Source organism: Thermobia domestica, chromosome 3, assembly GCF_964235325.1.
Source record: "Thermobia domestica chromosome 3, izTheDome1.hap1.1, whole genome shotgun sequence".
NCBI lineage: Eukaryota > Metazoa > Arthropoda > Insecta > Zygentoma > Lepismatidae > Thermobia > Thermobia domestica.
Window position 1 is genome coordinate 321,480,366 of NC_137456.1, and position 26,146 is coordinate 321,506,511.

At 37.1% G+C, this 26,146-nt stretch overlaps 1 protein-coding gene and 1 non-coding gene across 2 annotated transcripts in view; one reads left to right on the forward strand and one right to left on the reverse strand.

Annotated features, from left to right (window-relative positions):
- Positions 1-26,146, reverse strand: part of RASSF8 (ras association domain-containing protein 8) — a 134,253-nt gene that overhangs the window by 76,662 nt on the left and 31,445 nt on the right. The window lies entirely within an intron of this gene.
- Positions 2,765-2,840, forward strand: TRNAQ-CUG (transfer RNA glutamine (anticodon CUG)). The gene has a single exon. It is a non-coding gene; the product is annotated as a tRNA-Gln (tRNA).

Here is a 26,146-nt window from a genome sequence, read left to right on the forward strand (position 1 = left end):
TTAATCCTCCTTTAATTCTACGGAAGAGTTTGCTACAGTGGAAACTACGCTGCCGGGTGATCATTCGAACCCAGGGGCCATCATATCCGAGAGGGGATTTACTAGCAAGGTTGGTTCAGTGATGTCTCCTGTAAGAAATACACGAAACAGAATGGCCTGTATTTTTGGACAAGTCATTTCTCCATTGCTATCTACCCTCCCGACCCCACTGACCTTCCACAATGTTTCTTTCTTTTTTTAATAACAATTCACCAACATTATATAGCACGATAAATTTGAAAAGTGACAGCATTTATTAACCTATAAAATGCTACGGATGAGTCGAGTAAAAGTTTAATTCTTCAGTTTCGATGTTAACGAAAGAGCAAGGTTCTAACAATTGCATTTTCGTTACCAAACACTATGGCGACTGCTACGTAAAGAAAACAGGTTGCTTATGTCATTCATATTTTCATACAGTACGTTTCCTTGTCTTTCTTCCCTTTTATCTATTTATTCTTTAAATCTCCTTGTTTGGAAAATTTAGACAAAAATTACAATTCTCCTTTTCATTATAATGTTCATATGTCAACTCAAAACAACTAACAAGTTCCACCTGTGGCACATTTCCGGAAACAAGCAATACCGGAAGTACGTCACACCCGACCCATTTATTAGGTTAAATAACTGAGAAATTATACAGATAACGACAATGTACTATTGTTACACCATGAAATTCCTCAGATTCTGTAAGTTGGACTTACATTGAATTTAACTAACTCACTCACTCTACAGTCTATGGAACCCGTAGGTTCAATGTCCCGTTCACAAAAGCTTTCCATTGATTTCTATTTTTAGACATTCGGATCCAGTTTCCTTTTTATATTCCTATTTCTGCGAGATCCATCTTAATAATGTCCTCTCATCTGCGCCTAGGTCTTCTTAATGATCGTTTTCCGATGTGCTTTCCAGTCAAAACTTTGAAAGTGCTCCTACTTCATTCCATTCTGGCTACATAACCGCCCACCTAGGGTTGCCAAGTATGAAAAATAGAAAAACCGGCGCCCCCTCAATATTCCCTAAGATTGAGGGAAGTCTAAGTGTGAAGTATCTCTGTTCGGAACCCCCACCCCATGAGAAGGAAATTACTATCGTGAACAAAAGTGCATTAGCACCTGTATTCTGCATATCCTTAGTATATTCACTAATAAACTTAAAAGGTACAATGTGCTATAAATTAGGGATGGCCAAAATTTTCCGGAATCCAGATTCCGGAAATTTCACTTTCCGGAATTGGCCATCCCAACTATAAATAAGAAACTGAAATCGGCATTGATCATTTTATTGTATTTACCACCCCCTCTTTAAAATTATCGAAAAAAGAACAAATTAATCTTTATGTGGCAATTTTGAATTTGGAAAATGAAGTTTATTCTTTAAACTTATACTTCAACTACAGGAAATTGCTTTAAGAAGTCCTTTTTTACTCTCGATAAGTGTGTAAAATTCCTTACAAGTAAATTTCAAATTTTCCGTGATACAGTTCCTGTCATCTCTAAAATTGTGTAAACAGATGAACGAAATATATTAATCGTTGATAGATGGTGAAAGGTGACACTTTTGGATTTACAGAATGAAAGTTACATTTTAAGTCTATACTTCAAACTAGACACAAATTTGGAAAAACCGGTCATAAATGGGCTGGTAAGAAGTTTCCACCGGTCACCGGCTTTAATCAAAATAACATTAACATTTCCGGCCAGGCCGGTGAAAAACCGGCCAGTTGGCAACCATATGCCCACCTGAGCCTCCTAGACTTAATGACCCTAAGAATGTTCGGTAAACCGTATAAATTACGCAGTTCCTCATTATGAAGTTTGTCATTCCCTTCAGTTTCCCGTTCCTACTGGGTCCCAATATTCGTCTCAGCATTTTATTAGCAAATAGTTTCAGTCTGCATTATTCCCTCAGAGTAAGTGACTATGCTTCGCAACCATACAGCACAACAGGCATGAATATCATTTTGTATATTTAAAGCTTCAAATTCCTCGACAGAATTTGCGACGACAAAAATTTTGAACTGAATAATAACACGGATTTCCTGCTTGCAGTCGACAATACATGAAATCTACCCTGGCAAAAAGGATCCTATCATTGTATTATTAGTAGATTTATCATTATGGTTTTGTTTTTCCTTCCTTCCTGCTCTGTTAAAAACTGTAAAAGAATCTTCTAACAAATAGTAAATTCGCCTTTACGATCTTCACCTAAAGAGCAGACTCCATTCTAAGGTTAAATCGATTGGGAAGAACCATACAACGGCTGTTCGTGCCTTGTACTCAACCAGCTCTCTAATAAGGAGCTCTCCGCCCACCCGGTCGGAGGATACGTTTCAAACAAAATTTGAGCTCGGTGACGTCTAGGTCATAGCACGCATAAGTTAGCGCTAAAAGCCATGCATGTGTATCTGTATTGAACAGTCCAACGCACATGAGGCAAATATAAACACAACGTGACACTAGAGAAAAATTACAGCACAAGACATGTATGTTAAAGCACGTCGAAAAAAAAAAAAACAGGTGTCTGTTAAACTATACTCAAAAGACACCAATGTTAACTCTCTTCAAAAATTAGTTAATAGTTATTGACCGATCATCACAGTTTCTTAAAGAAATGTACAATTAAATAATATGTACGATTAAGAAATGTACAATTCTATATAATTAAAGTATAATTGCACAGTTTATATATATATGATATCCCTAATCCTAATTTTAAACCAGTGGGCATGGTGGCTCAGTGGTAGAGCGCTTACCTCTGGTGCATGGGGTCCCTGGTTCGATCCCAGGCCAAGTAAGTTTGTGGTGGACAACATCGTGTCAGTGTATTTTCGTCATCGGTTGTTTCAGAGTATTCCCGTTTCCTCACACTTTCTCATTCCACTAATTCGTCCTCATCATTCACTTGCCTTAATCATTCTCCCTTAGCCTACAGGGCATAATCGTGGGCGTTAAACGGAAAGATTTCATTTCTAATTTCGAAGCTATTACTCTACTAAAGTTCTTAATTTCCAATTTAATGGCCACCATAGTGCCCCTCTACTGGTTTTGTGACCTCATCTCGCTACGGTAGGTGAGATAGAATTTGCATTTAGAAAGAGCTTCGTATAGATATTTTTATGGTTCATCCTCGAAGAAATTATGTCCCCATCACCTCCTAGTATCCTCTTAACATGTTTCTATTAACTGTCCAATTTCCTTCTACACAGTGGCGTTTTTACCACAAGGCGATCATAGACGCCCAACTAAGCTCTACGAGGCATCGGGCCAGCGGTAAAAAATAAATAAATAAATAATAATTGATAACTGCAAAATATTGTTTTAATTCATTTTAATTGTTTGGTTTTATTTTTGCTCACAGTTAACAATTTACTCGCATGTAAGGTAAAATACATTGAGTACTTACTGAATTGCGACCACCCCTCCACACAAGGAAATGAGGCTAGCAACCGAGCTCATTACATAAATTTGTAGTACTGCAGAGAAAGAACACACTCGAGGCCACTTGTTGGCAGACAGCACACTCTTTTAATGCGAGGTCGGTAGGATTTCTTCACGTTCCAATAGGGCATGATTGTGGGTACCCGAGCAACAGATGCGTCAATAACCCGGATAGCACTGCTTATCGGGAGCGCCCGTTCCTGTGTAGTGAAGGTGTAGAAAGAGTGGGAAGCAAATGGGGTAATGGTCTCCAAAAGACTGAATAACAGGATCGTAAGGAAGTTCAAACTGTGGGGTGAGCGTAGCGTCAAACAGCTCGCGACAGCCAAACGAACCGGGAGTGGCCAATCCAACGTGGATGCACTCGCACAACACCTATATCCCATGCAATAATACAGCGTATTCTGGCACGCATGACGTTCCACAGAAGACGACCCACTCCTTACAACTCGTAACCGCCAACTTTGTCGCACTTGCGTACAGGAACACGCTAATTGGACCGTAGATTATTGGAAAAGGGTGTGTTACTCTGATAAATCACGGTTTGAGCTACTTCTCTCGGGCAGACGTGTGCATGTGTGGTGCTAACAACACGAAGATATGGACCCCTCGTGCATGCTGCGTACTGTGAAGGCAAGTGAGGGCGGCTATATGGTTTGGGGATGTTTCTGTTGGTACGGACTGGGATCGTTGGTGTGCACGGACCACAGCAAGACATCCGTTGTGCACCTGCATATGTTAGAGAATCATGTATACCGGTACCCTATAATGCAATACTTCTATCCACACGAAAACATTTTCCAGGACGACAATGCACGGTGCCACCAAGCCAGGATTGTACTTGCTTGGCTGTTTGTTAGCCTCTTAACTTACTGGATCTTAATCCTATAGAACATTTATGGGATGTTGTGGAACAAGCTGCTCGCACGATGCCTGCTGCACCGATATCTGTGGACTTACTGTGGGACGCCATCAGAATGTATGATTCAGATCCCCGTGGAAACATATCAGCAAGCTACCAGAATCCATGCCACGCCGCACATAAGGCCGAAAAACGAAATTACGGCGCCAAAAATAGAAAAAAATATTGGGATGAAACTAATCAGAAATGCCTTCAAAACAGTCCCTATATACCAGTCCATGATGTACCGTAAGAATTTGTTTTGTGAACGCAACACAGTAGCCAGCGTATGTGCGCAAAGTTTAAGTTTATTTCGAACGGCCAACTGCAGTTAGTTGTGCCTGAGTTGCTGACGAAGAAACAGGTCGTGCTAAATTTTCCTAAAGTGACAGTAGCAAGATTTCAATATGAATATTGAAGAGTTAGACATGTATAGTGTACATCTGAAATGACTGTGAACCTAACAAGTGAGCCTAGTGTAAATATAGTACAGGTGGTATGATGGACTAATGCGGTGTCGAAACAAGGAAGAAATATTTACTATACATAGAGTTATAAAAAAAATAGTTCCAAAGAGTACCGCGACTATTTTTGGACTATTCGACAATATATCTTATATCGAACATAGAACAGGAATACACACGTCCCCCTTTTCCCCCTTTCCTGATTGGAGCGTATTGTTTACACACAGTTGTGGCAACGATCTGTGAAGAACATGAAAACTAAGAGAAGAGAACTGTTTATAATGTTATTTGAAGGGCATTTTTACAATAGGTCTTCATTAAAATGTAATGAACAATTATTACAATATACGTTAAACAAGTGTGGTATCAGTGAACTTGCTGAACAACGTGGAAATAAACTGAAAACTGTAGTGAAAGTATTTGTATCAAAGGTTTTGGCAAAATGGCGGGCATGTAATTACATGTATGAGTGGGAAAGAAGCATATGGAGTGACTTGATCAAGACGTAACACTTCCGGTGTTACAACCATCACAGCGTCCCTCAACAACATCACGGCTTTCGAAGCAAATGAGAAGAGGAAGATCAAGAAAAGTGTTCGAAAAGAGTTCGGAACGAAGTAAGGAAAGATATGTGAAGGAAATTGTAAAGAATATTAGTTACGAAAAGCTGTGCTTGGATGCAGAATCAAGTTTGGTGAAATCTGGCAAGAGTACTGCAGCAGAAGTTGTGAAATTAGCGATTCAGTCTTCGCCTAAGAGATTGAAAAATATGAAAGCGATCCATGATACATCATCTGCTACTATATGACCGTGCAGCCCTGACGAAGCTTTAGGCCTTCTAGTGGATCTTAGCTTGGCAAAGGAAGATTATAAAAGGATGGGACTTGTAGCAAAAGAAAGAGGAGCAGATTGTGTTAGCAGAGGCAAAGAAGAAGTATTATCCTGCAAATATTACTGTAACTGAAAACAAGGCTGTGGTGCCACTGCAAGATGAGCTCAATCATACTACACTGCGTTTAGTACAAGTACAGAGTGATGTGATACTGCAGAACATTTCGGAGGACTGTGATATTATCGACATTTATTATAAATGAGGCCTAGATCGTAGCGGTGGCCACAGCATTTATAAACAAACATTCGCGAATAATTCCTAATACGTGGATTCGAACATACTTTTATGTACCATTGTGCCATTGTACGTGTGTCAATCTAATTGCAAGAACACAACAATATTTTGGGAGAACATGACTCCATCATCGACAAGGTAGTGCCGACCAATTGCCTCTAAGATTTAAAAAAAAAAAAAAAAAAAAAAAAAAAAAAAAAAAAAAAAAGGAAACGGTTCACAATGTGAAATCAGAGTATGACGAAGTAGAAACACAAATATTGCAATTGCAGCTAATAATCATTCTCGGCAATAAGACAATAAAATTTAATCATATTCCGCATATAGGCGTAGTCGTCTCATGAGGATTTCTGAGCAGGATATCCAATAAAATCAACTTTTTATTATTTTTGGCGTCGTAACTCGATACTTTGGCCCTATGTGCGCCGTGTCCAGGCCGTTCTCTGAGCAAAAGATGGAGTAATACAGCATTAGTTGCGCGGTCCAATTTAAGTAAGCACTCAGTGTACTAACATTTTGTTTCTTGGTACAGAATGTATCTACGTGCAAGCTGAGGCGGTTTCATTACTTTCCCCTGTACAGAGAAGGTTATAAGCAAACAGAAAATGTGAGTTCGACTAGACTGCATCATGGAAATAAGATTCTTGGAAGTTTACATAGAATAATTAGTTCATACTGCAAAACAGTATTGAATATTTCATTGTAGAGACTGCCACAGTATTCATAATTTCTAATAGTTTATGCTACCAAAGGAAAATCGAATACGAAATGTCCGTACTTAGCCGAAACTATATATATAGTAAGTTGATTTGATTTTTATATATAGTAAGTTGATTTGATTTTAAGTCCCTTTCAGTAGCGAGGCTACATGAGATGTGTACCTACAGCTTAACGTAGAATCCGAACCACATGAGCTCCGCCCGAGAGAAAAGCCCGGATCTCTCACGACAAAAGGCGCGCATGCTAACCGCTTAGCCACGAGGAAGCTCACTATACGAGGTGTGTTAAAAACGTACAGAACCTTACTTTTTGCTGCGTGAACCAATGAAGCGTGGGAAACTTTCTTCAGTGTAGATGTAGAAGGGACACTCATGTGCAGTTGTGATTTTTTCCCGTTCGCAGAAAGTCGGCCAACGAGTGAAGACGAGTAGTGAGCGGTCGTCTGATTTCAGTTTTTTTGTGAAATGGCAGAAAAACTTGAGCACCGATATTGCATCAAATTTTGTAAAGCTTTGCGATATCCAAGCGGAAACCATTCGCCTCGGTACATTCAAATTTGAACGAGAAATTGGGCATGAGGAGTGAGTCTGAGAAATTTGATTCACGCTTTCATTGCCAAACACAACATTCCTATGCGTCTTCAGGCTCCCTACTCATCCGGCATGACTCCGTGTGCAGGAGAGTCATTTCAGACTTCGCCTGAAGGGGGCAAGAGCAACATCGACAAATGACATTCACGTTTTGTACTAAAGCCTGTGACAAACATCTTGGCATTTCAGCTAAACAAATAAAACGCAAGCTCTGACGCGACGTTGCTGAGTGGTAAAGGGGTGTGGCTATGGCTAAGCAGGCGAATTATAGCGCAATCAGGTGGCAGAAGATAGACGTAGATCTGTACAAAATAAACGTGGCAATCCCGCTGGCCTCTCATTTGCTAGCAGCATTTAAAGGGAACTTGGAGCGCCGCCTTCAAATGCCAAAATGTTTGTCACGCCATTTAGTATATTAGTAGACAATCGATTAAAGTATATGTATTCCTCAAACCCTTGGTGGGGAGGGCAATTGCCCCCTCCTGCCACTCAAATGACGCCCCTGTCAGTGTGACCTTTGGTTACTTCCCAAGCTGAAAATGCCACTAAAATGGACCCCATTTGAGTCAAGAGAAGACATGATATGGAATGCGACGGCACGGTTCCTCGCCATTTCAAAAATTACGTTTCAGAAGTGTTTCCAACAATGGCAGAAGCGCTGGAAGAAGTTTGTGCATTATTAAGGAGATTACTTTGAAGGGGATTAGAGTTTTGAATATCCGAATCAATAAATATATATTTTGCCAACCAAAAGTTTCATAGTTTTTGAGCACACTTCGTATATGTTAATAAAAGTGAGATTAGTTCCACAATATTAATATCAATTTCATAATCAAAGTAATATCGATTTTAGCAAGAAATAATAAGTGTTTAGTATTGGTGCATATTTGCAAAAAGATATCAACCCTGATTTGACCCCGTTCGGGTTGTAGTTAAACGAAACTTGACTTCTGTCCCTTCTTTTTAGTAGCAAATATTATTGCTTCTTACTTTCACAGCAGAAATGTAAGTTCTTGTTTGTATGTAACATCTTATGTATCATAATAACTTCTCAAATCTTATGAGACCCCACTGGAAAATCTACAAAGATCTTAACATGAACTTCCTAAGGAATAATAATTTAGTAAGAAGAAAAATGTATATATGAAAGTTAAAGCAAAAAACTATACTACTGCGACTTTCTGTTGTTAATTGATAATTCAAGGACGACCTGAAATGATAAACAGTTATGTATGTCAACTGCATATCTCATGTGATTCACTTAAAAGAATTTTGTAATTAAACTGAAAGTAATAATAAAATCATTAACATTCCAAACAACATATTATTCCACTTCCTTTTTATACAGTAATTTATAATTAGTACAAAATGCCATCATATACAAATCATCAGCCTAAGTTTTCTAATGTCTCATTAATAGTTCTTTTTTAAAAACAAAAAAAAAACTTGAAGATTATATGTTAAAGGCCGTCACATTCCACTTACTAACGTTAGAAAAATGTAACTTTTTTTTTTTTTCAATTCATAACTTTTCTCTGTGTGAGAATACTATAAAAAGGAAAGACATACGAAGTATCTTGTAACTTTCTTTTGAATAATTTTCCTTAATGATAGCAGCAAATGAAAATAAAAGTTTATTTTTATCCACACTCAATGCACTGTCGTCTGTTAAGAGCAGGTATCTGTGGCTTTCTCATTTTTATTTATTTATCTATTTATTTATTTATTTACTTTTACAATTTTTACCAACAAAGAATAATATTACAATTTTGGCTCTATAGCGATCTGGAAGTACATAGTATCACTGGAGAAATGGTTAAATTTCAATTTTTACAGGAGTCACATATTTTCAAAACAAGATCACAAGTGTTATGGTCAGTGCTGTTATTCTAACTTTTAACAACCAGTTCTGTATATAAGAGAGAGAGAGAGAGAGTAGATGGATAGATTATAACTCTCTTAGGAAACAAACTATACAAGGTAGACAAAAGCGAATTTTTCACTGGATACCACAAGTGACAAGCAGAGATCTACACAACATCCTAATATAAGTTGGTGTGACAAAATTAGGTAGCACTGCCAATATCTTGCAAACGAATTATCCACGAGAGATGGTTGTCAGAAAGTATTGTAAAGACCTTAATCCAGCAATGGACAATTGCTGATAATGGTGTATATATGCGTTTCAAATATAAATAACCCTCACCACTACACTCATGTGACCAGTTCTTATTCTTGATAACTCAGCATTTGAGATTTAAGAAATAAACGCTTACACCTTGTTCTAAGAGATCATATCTGCAGCTGTAAGAATTTCTCAAAACAAAGAGTTACACTAAAATTTACCGTTCTTGGGTATAACTGAGTAAATTTACTGTTTTATCTGGGTACAACAAACGTTTCTACGAATTCAAAATATTTTAACGGTGCGAACTGTCTTGAATAGCTCCACTGGTTACAGTTGTAAGTGATGACGTAATACGCAAAATTCTTCCATGGCTGCAAACACAGGGAGAAATATCATCATTATTTCTGATGGTGCCCCTACCCACTTTAAAAATCGTTACCAACTGTTTCAATTGACGAAGTCGCTTGTGCCATGGAGTGGGTAACAGTTGTTGGTCATGGGAAAGGGCCTTGGTATGGTGTAGGGGTCCTGCTGAAGCACCATGCTACAAAGCAGACTTCTTCCAACACAAGTACAGCTGCAATTCAGGATGTTGATGATTTTTACAAGAGTACTACAGTCATACATATCAACAGCCTTCACTGTGTTGCCCGAAGAAGTTGAAGAATTCCGCCAGCGGATAGAAGAATGCCACCAAGCCTTCCTTGTGAAAGGAATTCTGAAGTCACATATCCGGAATGAAAGTGATGGGCGAACTTACATTGCACGAGCTTTAAACAACAAGAAAGAAGAAATTTCATTTGTCTACCCAAGATGCCAGAAACAGCAGAAGAACATTCAGATTCACAATCTACAAAGAAGAATGTTTGTGGTCTGTGTATGACTGCGATTAGGGTTTGCAGAGGTTATAGATATCAGTTGTGAGTTAAATGAAATTGTCATGAAATTTATGCTACTATACATGGACTGGCTGCTGTATATTGTTTCCATTTGCAAGACAATAACACCACTACAGTGATTTCTTCCAATGCGCGATGTTGAGGTGCCTCAGTTTTTATTGGTTCAACAGGGAGACATTACTGAGTATCAAAAGAAGATAATGATGCAGTTGAACACATTTTAAGTTTATTGAACTGCTAATTTGAGTGCTAAGACGAATGCACAGAAGTGGAATGCTTTCCAACCTGTAATATGTCCTAGACTTTTCACATATATTTTGAAAGCTTTAATATGTAGCTTTTGAAAGCTGTATCTTTTACTTATATTTATGCAAAATTAAAATGCCATGTCAACTAAGACTAGATTTTGATATCATGAGACCAGTATGTGACAATGTAGTAGCGGAAACTAGTTTAATGCATGGCAAAATTTTCAAGGTAGTTTATAAATTCTGTTCAACTCAAAAATGAAAATCCTTCATTCCTGAGCATATAATACTGTAAGGTACTGCTCAACAGTTAAAAAAATCAAAACTTTTGGGATGAACTTTTTAAATTTAAAAAAAAAAAAAAAAATCAGAAAGTTACAGCACGAGAACTTAAATACGTACAGTATACCATTTGAATCAGTGAATGATTTTCTTTGAAATAATAATAAAAAAAAAGAAGCAACACAATATCTTGAACTGTTCCATTTTAATATAACCATTTTAATATTTAGACAACGTGAGAAATTGGCACTCGAGTCGGTGATCTTTGGCAGCCTGTATCTCGAGCCAGGACAGCAAAAAACAAAGTCTGTTAAATTCAATAACATCTGCGACTATCAAGGTAACATTTTATTTTCTTTGCCTGGTTCAATTGCTCTGGATCATGCCATTCTCAATTTTGACCTCCAAATTTTCAAGACTTTCTAGACAACCTGATAGAATTACTGCTGACAAAGGACTTAAAATAAAATCAATCAATCAATTCAATTAATTTATGGAGTAATGCAGACATTATTTGAATTACCAGGCATCCAGCTCCAGTCTAAAGCGCCAGAAAATGAAGTGACCACGCATCATTCGTTCAAACATATGCCATGACTGTTTTGTAGGCTGCAGGTCCAAGAAGTTCACTTTTGCCTAAGCTTTTCTTTTGGATAACAATGATCTGATACAGATACCGGAAAAATGCAACACAATTTCCGTAACAGGAAGAAAAAACAGTCTTTTTTTTTTTTTTTTTTTTTTGTTAAAACGAATGGTTAATGCCAAAATGAATAGGAAACTTCTTTTTTTTCTAACAAGCGAAAACTAATCCAGTAACACCTTTCACTTTGCTTATCATTACCGATGTTTATGACTCGACGATATATATATATATAAAAAAAAGGAAAAAGTATATGCTATGAATTTTTTATGTGAGAAAATGTGTCAAGTATTTCCCTTCTTCCGAGATCACAACAAGTATAAGATTTCACATTTTCCCACCAACAAAATTAGCATGGTAATGAATTAGGTTTCGTTTTAACTGTTGTTATTAATAGCAGTGATGGTATCAGCAATCGTGCGTTTCATTTCAGGAAATATAACTGCAAATCATATAGAAAGAAAGGACAGCCATGGTTGAAACGGGCTCTCGTATGATAGCAAACCATGTTGAATAATAATAAAATATAGACTCAGCAGTTAGAATTACGCTGATAGTTTTTACAAGCTGACAACATTTCAGACACAAATTCAAAAGAAACTTATAAAATTACAAAGGTGGTTTGACATTAAAGAAAACAAAAAGGAAATGAAATGAAATCTTTTAGTTTAACGTACCACGATTATACTCTTAAGAGTCCTCATCCCGGCGAAATTAAAATACCGCTAATTTTACAGTAATTATGTAATATCTTCAAATAGATAAAAGATAATCGAAATGTAGAACAAGAGCGCCCTAGCCAATATTATTTTACATGAGAAACCGTTATCACGACTCACTTATTTGCTTTCGATTTCGAGCCATTTTGAAAATCGGCATTTATTTTCGCGTTTCTAAACAGCTGAAAACGGAAAGCCACTAGGTGACTTGTAATAACGATACCTCACGCAAAATAATATTGTCTAGGGTGCTCTTGTTCCATATTTCAATTATCTTTTTTATCTATTGGAAGATATTACATAATTATTGTAAAATTAGCGGTTATTTTAATTTCGTCGGGATGAGGACTCTTAAAGCTGAGAGAGACTATGATTAAGGCAAGTGAATGATGATGAGAGAACTGGTGGAATTAAATGTGAGAGGAAACAGAAGCACCCTGAGAAAATCCATGGACACGATTTTGTCCACCACAAATTTACTTAGCCGAAGATCAAACCAGTGACCTCAGACACTAGCGGAAAGCGCTCTGCCAACGTGCTTCCTTAAAGAAAACAATTTGATTTTTTATAACGTGCCTTATTTTTCGACACAGTCCACCCTAAGTTATACGTACTTGCCGGAATGTTTCTCCAGCTTCGCGATTCCTTCACAGATGAATTTCTTCGAAGTTTCCAAAACACTCGTTTAAATGATGTTATGTAAATCATTCCTTGAGATGTACGATCCCTTCATTGGACTCAAATTTCATTCTGCCAGCAAAGTTTTAACTTTCGGGAATGAATAATAGTCCAAGGGATCTAGATCTAGTGAATAGGCAGGATGTAGAAGCAGTTTAAATCGTAGCTCAGCCAATTTTTGCTCAATAACACTGCTTTTTCTCTGCGGGTTAATAAATGTGGCACCCGTCTTATGCACAGTTTTTTCTTGTACAGTTTATAATGTAAAATGAAGTAAATTCGCTCAGTTGAGATGCTTGTGGTTTCTGCTAACTCAAGCACTTTCCCTCGTCTGTCGGCTGAAATCAAATCACTATCGAGATTCGGGTATCATAGCTGATTTCGGGGCTCTAGGACATTGTAGCATCTTCAATTCCTGTTCTGCTACGCTTAAATTCATTTACCCGAAGTCGAACAGTTCACGGAAGGAGCTGAATCCCTCAATATAAGTAAAATCTTATCATGAAGTACCTTCGCTGTTTTTCCTTCCAGAAAAAAAATCAAATCATACCTCGAATTCCAATCTTATCCATTTTTCACTGTTACTTGAAACACGTCTGTTTAATTAAATGTCAAACAATGAAATACTGTCTAAATGACTTCAGACGACAGATTATATATATTCTTAGAACGGAAACTTCATGACTGCATATACAAATGATGTTATTCCCATCTATTAGTATGTGAACCAGACCAGTGAAAAAAAAAAAAACTTGACTGGTTGGTCTTAATAAATCCACTGTGTAGCCCGGACCTGGCATCATCAGATTATCATTTGCTTCTGTCTCTGCAGAATTTCCTGAATGGTGTTAAGTCAGTTTCATGAGATGCTTTAATATAGTCTATTTTGATCTTCAAAGTTTCAATACCTTTTAGGCAAGACAACGCGAAAGTAAAAGCTTTTTTCTCCCTGCGAAGTCGCCTTTTTGAAAAAGTAATATTTCGATCAGTTTCTTGTGACGTAAAGGGATAGTGTTACCGATTGTTAAGAATTTTCTTTTGAAAATCTCTGTCCCCAGAAGAAGGGATAGCTGTTATTAATCCAAAAAGAGTATCCCCTGGTTCACTTTACAAGCACAACTTACTATTTCAATAGCACTAGCTGAACTTGTGCTCTGAACACAGCGTATCATTCACACATAAGCATGAATCTCCTGGTCATTCCTCGCAACATATATACACATCTTTACAGACACAGTTGAAGGAGGTCTTGATAAAAATTGGCAAGCAGTACCCATAAAGCATATATTTTTTCGATTATCTTTTCAATGTCTTGCACTGGTTGCAAGATTTCACCCTAATTCCGGTTGGAGTTTCTAATTCATGTATGATCACTGTCTTCTTTCTTCTTGCATGCAGTATGTAATAAGCAAATACATTACACAGTCAATTATGTCAGTGATACATGGCGTTCATTGGGCAAAACACTCCAAACACTAAAGATTCATCTTAGACTGAAGAAATGGTTATCCTTCGTTTTCCATTATTATATAGCCATGAAACAAACGCTGAGAGATATACTAACCCCATATACAAATGTGTGGTGTTGCAATGTAGAACTCGTAGGATATAATCCTTTACTTTTCTAAAAATTTCAACACTTCCAGTGTACTCCTAAAAAATGTAATAAAGAAATAACGGCCACTTTTTTAAAAATATATTCAATTATAACTTAATCTACACAAAATTTGCAATCGACCAGTGAAAACGGCATCTTTGTAGAGGCTATGGTTCCCGAGAACTCACTGTCGAAAGATTGGCCGCAAACATATCAATTTTTCTAGGATTTTAATATATAGAACAGCTGAACCTGCGCTCTCTACACAGCGCATCATTCACATATGAGCATGCATCTCCATGTCATTCCTTACAACGTCTGTACATGTCCCTTTACAGACACAAGTGAAAGATATCTTGATAAAAAGTTGGTAAGGGGTACCATAAAGGGGAGATTTTTTAAAATTATCTCGCACTGTTTGCAAGATTTAAGCTTATTTCCAGTTGGAGTTCCTAATTAATGTATAATCAAGGTTTTCTTTCTTCTTGCATGCAGTATGTAATAAGCAAATACATTACATACACAATTAATTATAATGTCACTTATATATGGTGTTCATTGGGCACAACACTAAAAAATAAAGATTCATCTTAGACAGGACAAATAGTTATCCTTCCTTTTTCATTATTATTTGGACATGAAACAAGCGCCTGAGACATATGCAACCCCTATATACAAATATGTGGTGTTGGAATGTATAATGCGTAGGATATGATGCTTTAGGTTTGTTTTTTTTAATTTCAACATTTCCAGGGTAACCGTAAAAATGTAATAACGGCCAAATTTTTTAAATATTCAATTAGAACTGGACAATCTACACAAAATTTGGAATCGACCAGTGAAAATGGCACGTTTCTAGCAACTGTGGTTTCCGAGATCTCATTGTCGAAAGGATTGGGGACAAACATATAAACCTAGCATTTTAATATATCGACTAGCTGAACCTGCACTCTCTACACAGTGCATCATTCGCATATGAGCTCTCCTTCTCATTCCTCACAACATCTGTACATGTCCCTTTACAGACACAAATGAAAGACGTCTTGATAAAAAAAGAAAAAAAAAAAAATCGGCAAGAAGTATCACAAAGGGGAGATTTTTCGATTATTTTTCCTCAATATCTTTCTTTCACCGTTTGCAAAATTTAAGCTTATTTCCAGTTGGAGTTCCTAATTAATGTATGATTAAGGTTTTCTTTCTTCTTGCATGCAGTATGCAATAAGGAAATACATTACATACACAATTAATTATAATGTCAGTTACATATACTGTTCATTGGGCAAAACACTCCAAAAAATAAAGATTCATCTTATACTGAAGAAATGGCTATACTTCCTTTTTCAGTATTCAGTATTCAGAAGATGAAACAAACACCTGAGACATTCAAGCAGTATATGCAATAATGTGGTGTTGGAATGTATAATGCGTAGGATATGATGCTTTAGTTTGTTTGTTTGTTTTTTAAATTTCAACATTTCCAGTGTACCCGTAAAAATGTAATAAAAAATAACGGCCACGTTTTTTAAATATTCAATTAGCACTGGACAATCTATGCAAAATTTGCAATCGATCAGTGAAAACGTCATCTTTCTAGAGCCTGTAGTCTCCGAGATCTCATTGTCGAAAGGATTGGCCACAAACATATAAACATCCACAAACATACATTTAAAAGAACTCCAAAGATGGCAGCACAATTCATTTGTATTGATTTTGGAGAAGGCTTGTTAAAATACAAAGGCTTTGAACAACTTAAAAACTAAACTTTATATATATATATAACAGATCTATTTAAATAATTTATTTAAAGTACACATACTTTAAGATATTTGTCTTTGTTAAACGTGAAATCAAAAATAACTGTAAATCAAAGGTTTGAAATTAAAAGTTGGAGCTCAGGCGTTTTTATTGGTATTGTAGCATTTTAATAGATAAGCAAATGTGTGCATTCTGTGTTTCAGCTTCTTGAATGTTTTACCGTTCCTTCTAATAGGTCTCAATGCGAAATTTACCTTTCGATCTCTACTAATTTCTTACTCTTTCTGTAGTTCATGTTCGTAGTATGATTTAGTGCTCAACTTGTCTTGTTCTAAACGCCAATAAGGAATTCTATCGGTTTCTTCGAATAAACGGCTGCTATTCACCATATGTTTAATGTACTATTATTATGTTACTACAGTTAGTAGCTTAAAGGTGACAAACGTAACATCTGCTTTAGCCTTCTTAACAAGTTTACTTACATTTCTTATATCCTCACAAACAATAGACGTAAATACACATAATAATACATTTATGAACTAAATTTAAGCATATGAGAAAATCCTCTAGGCCACCAAGGCCGACACGCAAATGTGGTGTTTAGAAAACAAAAGTTTCCTCCGTAACTTTCAACAAAGACTGACATGAATATGCAGGTATGATTATATTATATGGAGTCACACAGTCTTTGTGTTGCTTCCAACTCTTCAATCGTGCTAGCAAAGAATATTTTAACAACGGAAGTATATCTTACAAAAAAAAAAAAAAAAAAAAAAAAAAAAAAAAAAAAAAAAAAACGTGTAGGCACCTGAGCTGTACTGTAAATTGAATTAGATTTTCCAAGTTATGAACTGACCTGGGAGAAGTTATACCAGAAAAAAATTCTTTGGCGCTTGAACCTTTCATGTGGAAAGCGGGCGCTCATAGAGACAGACTCCAGCTATGCCCATGGGAGCATTTTTTTCTTTTCCCCATGTGACAATTATTCTCCTGATCCATTGCTATAAGGACTTAGTAAATGGTTGGCAAACTATGTTGAAGTTGTAAGCAAGTAATTACTAATACCTAAGTTATTTCTCCAGAATTGTCATTACTACGGAGGGCTAATTCTAGAACTTTTACTTTCCCAAATCCGGAAAGTGAAGTTTCAGATTTCGGAAAGTAAATTTTCCGGAAACCGGAAAATTTTGGCCACCCCTAATAATTACTTTCCTGTATTCTCAAATAGTTCTCTATAACATCAGTGAAAGCCCTACACGTTTGACCGTTGGTTGTAAGTGGTCCAACTGGAATTCTTGAAGCGGTTGTCGCCAGATCCATGTCCATTCGCTACATGAAAACTGGGAAAATATGGACTCATCAGAGATAGTTATCTGGCGTCAAAAGTTAATGACGTGTCGCGCCACGTTTATTACCTATGGTTTCCACTTAGCAATATTAACTGTGGTAAGCGAAGGTTTATGCTTTGCAGCTCTCCCACGATAAGTTTAGTTGACGCTGATCTATCTGATAGCTATAAAACCGGCTCATTTTCAGTTGTCTTGGAGTCTATAGCCATGCACTTGGAATTGTTCCACACACCTTTTGGTAGCATTAAAATGCCGTTGCGTTGGGTCTGGTCGATCAGAACGTGGATTCACACTTTCCTTTTGATGTCTTTTAAACTGGATAACCCGATCGATGGCGAACAATGGAATCTAAAATCTGACTTGCCCTGAGGTCGTATTGTTTCACTATACATATATACGTAATTATAACGTGTTCTCAACGAACTTTAAAAGTTCGTTACTGAATTCTCTGGTTGTTTGTATATATATATATATATATATATATATATATATATATATATATATATATATATATATATATATATATATATATACTATATGCGTGTGTGTGTCCGTCTGTTATTTGCGAATTTTCCAATTTTGAGCCCTCCATTCGGTAAAGCATCAAAACTATCTGAAAGAAGTTATGGCATTTTTTGCGTCACTTTTACCATTCCAGAGATATTGGCCAAAAAATTCTGATTTCGGGAGATTTAATGAGCCATATCTCGAGAACCGTAAGTCATAGAAAGATGATTTTGGTATTGATCAATAACTAAGAGGATGGTGAACAGGACAAATAGTAACCGATGGCCACTGGTAATATCTGTATTTTCAGTACATATATACGGTGATAACAAGTGATAGCTCAATATAGCCAATTCAATAGATCCCCTAACACGCAGGTTCCAAATATGAAAGTGAATATAATAATAAATATGTATATTACTTATTGAATTTAATCAAATTAATTTAGTATAAATTTCGAAAAAAAAAATAATTATTTTTAAGTTCGTTCTGACAATGCTCTTCGAGCATTCTCAACTGGTTTGATTCTGACACCGAGATGAACTGATAAGCGTGATTAAGCTACATGGAACGTAGGTTTCTCAGTTCAATATTAGCTCGAATAACGGAGTTAAACATTTTGGAAGGAAAGAACTCTTGTGCATCTTAGTGCATTTGACCTACTATTTTTTAAACCATCACTTCCTTCGTTTACGTGTCCAAAAAGATACTCTTTCCTGAATTCATTGTCTCCGACAAATCTCTCACCAAATACGAACGAAAAAAAAAAGTTCAAATTACACACATTGTTGATCGCTGGGCTAGCCGCATGACTTTTACATTCTTCATTGAAGTATTATTCTGAAATCTCTCTTCTTCCTGTAGAAGATTTAAAAAAAAAATACTCATCCGCATAGCATGCCCTAATTACATGGAACAATATCGCCGAGCATTTTTGTCACGCTATGCTAGTTCCTACTTCCACCGCCAGCATCAGAATGTGTGGCACTATTACCTAATTACATCCACACAGAAAACAAAAGCTTTTATCTGTACTCCACATTCCATACTGCCTTTGAGAATAGCAGGTTTCGCGGCTTTTTTCAAGAAAAATAACTGTTCAGACAGGAATGCAAATTAGACTAGACACAGTCTTTTTTTTTCTTTCTTTTTTCTACGAATGCTTCTTTTGATCTCATCCTTTTCTGTAAATAAAATATAACATTAAAACACACCGTTCGGCAACACACAAACACACACGGAATAAAAGTATCACTAAACTTCCAATTTTTAACGAAAGAACGCGGATAAACAAGGAAAGTTATCAGTTACATTGGGAAGAGAGATATTCACAAAAGGGAAATATGTTCTCCAATGTCGTTGTTCATCGAAAGAATAAATCTACATGTTCAATCCCTTAAATTTCCGAAGTATATTTGAAAATACAAAACAGAGCGAATACAGACAGTGGTACTAAATGTTTGAAATCATAAGACAGGACGTCCCAAAAGCTGTATGCATTATTATTATTATTGACTTTTTTTTTTAACAGTCAAGCATTTATGGCTTTCTTTTCTGGTGGTAAAAGTAGGATAGTCACAGGGTGATGTCTTCAAAATTATCACGTGAAAATATAGTTTACTATATTAAGTTGAATTTGTTGAAGAATGAAGTCCTCACTGATTAATTCATCAACGCCTATACAAATGAAATGAAATATTCGAGTTTCATAGCCCACGTTTATACCCTTTAGGCTAAAGGAGACGATAATTAAGAGTCTCTATCACTGCGAAATTAAAATACCGCTAATTTTACAGTAATTATGTGATATCTTCAAATAGACAAAAGATAATCGAAAAGTGGATCAAGACCTCCCTAGACGATGCTATTTTGCATGAGGTACCGTTTTCACGAGTCACCTAGTAGCTTTTTGTTTGCTGTTATTTAGAAACGCGAAAATAGATGCCGATTGTTCTCTCGATGACAGGCAAAGTTCTAGGAGGCAATGGTACCATTCGGGGGGCAAGCGTCAGGTTGTGAGCCAAGCGTCAGGTTTCTGAGGATTAGGTCGAATTTAGTACTAAATTTTGAGAAATATTCGAGCTCGAGCTAATTTTTTAAAAAATTTATCGGGCCGGGGTCGGGCAAAAAACTTTTAAATTTCTAGGGCCCGGGCCGGGCTTGGGCCAAGAATTTTGAAAAACTTATCGGGCCCGGGCTGGGCCGGGCCTAGGTACGTTCGGGCTGGATTGGGCTCGGGCCGAAAAATTCGGCCCGCGCAGGTCTCTACTATACAAGTAAACTAAATCAGTCAACTCCAGTATTGTTGTTTGTTTACTTCCTGTTGAACCAGTGGTATTCAGTCTCACATACCAGGTGTGCACGGTGGCGCAGCGGTAGAGCTCTTACCTCTGGTGTGTGGGGTCCGTCGTCTGATCCCCGGCCAAGTAAGTGTGGTGGACAACATTGTGTCCGTGGGTTTTCTCGGGATACTCCCGTTTCCTCCCACTTTCACATTTTATCAATTCTTCCACCATTATTCACTTGCTTCAAACATCGTCTCCCTTAGCCTAAAGGATATAATCGTGGGACGTTAAACTCAAAGATTTCATTTCATTTTTCTTACATACCAGATAAGGCACGAATCCATAATTTCATTACAAATATTGGAATTGTATTTCAAACTACAGTCTGCGTAGAGACAAAAAAAGAAAATGTTTCTAATACTTTTATTGGTTTGTAAAAAGCTTTTATTTGTTTCCTTTTTACAAATATTACTATATTTTGTAAAATATTTAATGCAAATTTTGGTTGGTAGCTCTAACAAAATCTCTGGTTTAATCTGGTGCTCTTTCTGTTTCTATTATTTTGGCCTGTCTTATTCTGAAATATCTGCTCCTACTCTCCTAATATGAAGATTTTACCCTCAATTTCAATGGAAGGATTTAGGATTTAGATTTCTGGGCTCTTGGCATCTTATAGCCATCTAGCCCATCACGTATGAGGGATGATGTCTCTCAGCGAGCACACTATCCGGGGAAAGCCAAGAAAGAAAGAAAGGAAGCAGTTTGGAACCTATAAATTAGGTACCACTCCGGCATTTGCTTGGTATGAATTAGGAAAACCCAGGAAAAGCATCCTCAAAAAGTTTTACATTTTTTCGACCGAGTGCCCCCACCGGGAGTCGAACCCAGGATCACTCGCACCGAAGTCGACAGCGTTAGCGACTACGCTACGCGGGGCCACCAGTTTCAAAGGCAGCTGGTATCGTTACTAATACAAGCGATTGTAGTAAAACAAGAAGAAATTTTAAACACATCACTCTCTCGGAATAATTTCTGAACTGTATGGGAAATAATGCTATGAGGTTTTTAAGCCTTATGTGATTGCTTCACGATATAAAGTTTTCGGAATACTTTGCCAACATATTCTAAGTAATTACGTAAAATGATTGGGAAAATAACTCAAAGTTGTGTGCTGCACAAAACAAAACAAAAAATGAAATGAAATCTTTGAGTTTTACGTCCCACGATTATGCCGGTTAGGCTAAAGGAAAGGGTGAAGATGAGAAATAAATGAAATGGTGGAATGAAGACAGTGAGAGGAAACGGGAGAACCCCGAGAAAACACATGAGCACGGTGTTTGTCCACCACAAAGTCCACACGGCACGAGCTGGGATCGAACCATGGATCCCAAGCACCGGAGGTGAACGCTCTACTAATGAGCCACCGCGCCCCCTTATTGCACAAAACACTTTCGATATACCGTAACACGTTATCAGAAGTGTCACTGCCCTCCTTTCTCCCGTGTATATGCGTATGAGTGCAGTTATCCAAGCGCAATTGTTCCACTATCGTACACATTACTTAACAACGTAAAAGTAATAATTTCAGTAATTTCTTTCGTCAATATTGGAAACAAATCTGAGATTGAGCTAGGTCTAGTCTCGATTTGTAACAGCTCGTCTCGATCTCGGTCTCGTTACTATCCCTAGTTGAAAAGACACCAACCGAACAGAAATGAGAATTTTGAGGGGCAGCATGCGTGCGGACGGAACTGCAAAATTCCCACACCACCATACTGCAGCGAACCATTCCTCTGTGAGATCAGCATATCAAATGAAACGCCACGAAATCTGTATACAGGATTCCATATCTCTATTTGGCATTTTCTGAATAAAAGAAGGGAAATTTTAGTAGTATATTATAGAAATGTTCTCCCTTTCCCTTAGGAGCCGAATTTTGGAAACCACTGAAAAACGTGTTTTCTTATTTTTAACAGAGTTCATATTCCGAGTTTCATCTCACTAACTTTAGGAATTCGTGAGATACTGAATTTTTGCCTTCCTTATCTCCTGTTTCTGTGACAAAAGGAGTATATTTGGCCAAATTTCACATTTCTACCTATATTTTGTAGTATGACCTTGGTAATGATAAGTGGATAATGCGGTTCTAGATAGTATGATTCATTATTACTTGTAATTTTTAATTAATGTTTGTATAAGTCATTATGCAATTATGTCTAAAATATATTTGGGTTGATTTAAGGAAAAATATCAATATTCAAGGAAAAGAAACATTACAAACAAAACGAACTGTCCAAAAGCATTCAGTCTACATTTTTTTTTTTTTTTTTTTATTACACTATGTGCAGGAAAATAAACTTAAATCAACCTTGTCTGGATTTGGAATTTCTAAATAAAGAAGAAAATTACCTTGAAAGTTGCTTTTAACATCATATTTCGTTTCTAAAATAAAGTCGCTTAACGGTTCTACCGAAAGTGGCCAATTAGTCCGACTGCAGAAGAATCACCGTAACCTCCTTCAGGCAATCTGTGTTGGAACCTCTCAACACAGTAACTTCTTTCTTTTACTTCACAGCTTCACGTTTGAAGAAACAGAAAACAGGACTACATTTTTCTACCGAAAGTGGCAGTTTCTAGCCAACTTGAAAAAAAAAATTGTCACGAAGAACTGAAGAGTTTAAACAGACAAGCCGGCTATATGGAATTTGGGAAGTGTGATGATTACATAAGATGTACTATTACCGTTGCTGTATGTTTCCTGGACCCCGAATTCACTGCCTATTTGTATCAGTCAGCTCCCCAACTGTCCTCACGGCATACTGCCAACGTTATTTGGTTCTTAATAACCCAACTCTGTATTGACTGCACCCAGCACTGCTTGATTTCGCTGATTTTTAGGTAACCGGTAATTCAATGCTCGCTCTCCACTTCTTTTTCTTTTAACATTTCAAATATGAAAATTTAATACAATTTATCACTTTTAGAAGATGAAATGAAATGGAATCTTTAAGTTATATGTCCCACGGTTATGCAGGTTAGGCTAAAGGAGACGGTGATAATGAGAGATGAGTGAAATGGTGGAATGAAGAAAGTGGGAGGAAACGGGACAACCCCGAGAAAACCCACGAGCACGGAGTTTGTCCACCACAAAGTCCAGACGGCACGAGCTGAGATCGAACTAGGGACCCCAAGCATCGGAGGTGAACGCTCTACCACTCAGCCAACGCGCCCCCCTTATAACTTTTAGAGTTCCAAACTCCCATCCAGTATAAAGTATGAGAATCAGAGGTAAAAGTGAGGAGAAACGAGGAGGATGTCGTTCCCTCGCTTCCAAAAAAAAACTATCTACGACGTCCCTCCACTTTCTAAAATACAATGGGCAAAGATAGGCAAGATGGACGGTGTGACGTCATGCGTCCACCTACTTTTTAAGATCCACTTTTACCCCTGATCCGGAAGTCTCTCGAAAAGTATCATAGCAAAAAACGGTAATAGATAGTGTTGTTTTCTTTTTCTGCAATATATCCAGCGTACTACGAATAGGATGCATGTCCTTACTTAATATTCTGTTCAAACCATAAGTGATAGAAATCAACCACTTTCTGTTTCAACGCTGATTATCATACAGGAAATGCGATAATATATAGCGAGAAGAGGCTTATGGAAATCGTTTCAGTGTCTCGAGAATAGATTCAATCTCCGCCCTCTATTAAAACCGGAAGTGGGAGAAATCCAAAAATAAAGTTTTACCTCGAACCTCTCCTTCTCTATATGATTAAACAAACATGGTAACTATGTAGAAAAATAGTTTAATGTGTATGGCACTATATTTGCTAGTTTTGTTTCTATTGACAACTGGATCTTACTTTAAAAAAGAATACCCTCGTATAAATATAAATTTATATTCGCCAGAGATGCTTAACATAATGTTCTTACCTCAAACCAACTGAAGATGTATACCTATACAAGACGCTACTAAACTAAGCTGCTACACAAATGATGTTTCTCTCTTGGCCACAGAAACGGACAGCTATAAAATATACACATCCCAAAACTATCGACAGTGATGCAGACATGTTGACAATTGGTTACAATGCATCTCGTCACGCAATTGTTGCGAAATGAATCGGAGAATGGACAGAAAAAAAAAGAAAAGATAAACTGAATAACAATGACGTAACGTATGTTCACTATAATTTCCGTTCAGGCAATGGAAACCTTTTTTGTTCATAATAGAATGTTTATACAAAGAACTGTTGTTGGAAGGACTCCTATAGGAAGTTAATGTCGCGCATAGCTATTTCGGAGACTCACGGTATCGGAGCAACTATTTGACCAATCCATATTACATAAAACTGCATTTTATGACATTGAATTTTGCCAAGTTCATAAAGATTACGAGACGAAACATGACTAATTACTTTGGCGTACACCGGGTGGATACACAATAATGCACACCGAAGAATTTCACGTGGTAACAGAAAGGAAAAAAGGAAATTTCACAGCAGAGTCATTCGTTACCAGCTATAGCTTACCATTATATTTTTATGTGTATGTGTGTGCGATTCTTGAAGAATATACCTGAAACTTGCAATTCTCCATGTTGATTGAAAGTCGTCCGTACCGGTGGAGGAGGATCTAGAACAGAGTTGTCCAAATGGCGGCCCGCCAAACCATTTTCTGCAGCCCACAAAGCTCTCACAACATACGATTGTTATTACTGATAATATTTTCATTTATGTTCATTCTTTTAATGTTTCCACTCTTCTTTCAAAATAAGGCATCCATTTAGCGCTTCTGTACAACAAAAAGGCCCGGACATCCAAGGCAACACTGGAGTCGGTAATGTAGCTATAGGCAAGGCATCGTTGCTGAAAGAACGATTACTTCAATTAATCAAACCAAACCAACCACACCAATTCACCATGAAAATTGTGAAGAACCGCTTCAGAAGCTGCCTTGGAGATTCTTCTCTTTTACATCTTCTGCGGCTCGCAACAACAGGATTGGATGTAGATATCGCAGTCCTTGTAAACTCTCCTAGTCACCCTCATTTATCACATTGAACGTAATATTTCAAATACATTTTTATATTTTTCTTTTGTAGTATAATTATTATTATTATTATTAGCTACGGCCCTTCACCTTGTTAGCAAAGACGGTTATGGCCCTCAGGCTCATTATAATTGGACACCACTGATCTAGAAGGTAAAAACTGAGGGGGGGGGCAGCCAGAACTCAGACTATGACAGGCATATCATGAGTTTACTTGGCTATTTTCATAAAAGCAGAGTTGGCAACAGTGGGGTGACTACGAAAGCTAAGGGCGATACCCAGGGCCGGATTAAGGTGGGGGCTTAAAGGGTTGTAGCCCCGGGCCTCCACTCTGAACAAAATCTCAACTGGCTGTGTCAAAAGAAAAACACAAGATACAATCATCATCATAACATAAAATATGACCAAAAATATGAAACATGTTTTTCCCCTAACTTTCCTACTGTACTTTCACAGAAATGTATTAGGCGAAGTGAGCAGGGATCACATAGTTTTTTTCTAGCCCCAGGCTTCCAGATGGATTAATCTAGCCCTGGAGATACTCTGTCTAGATTTAACAACAGAAATAGAAAGTCTGAAACATAGGATCCACTAAATCAAAACTGTCAGATGACTCTTGTATAAGACTATTTCCTATTAGTAATGTGGGATCGGGAGACGAATTAATCTACATTTAAAAAGACAGAGAGAAAAAAGAAAGAAAAAATAGTAACTTGTATCA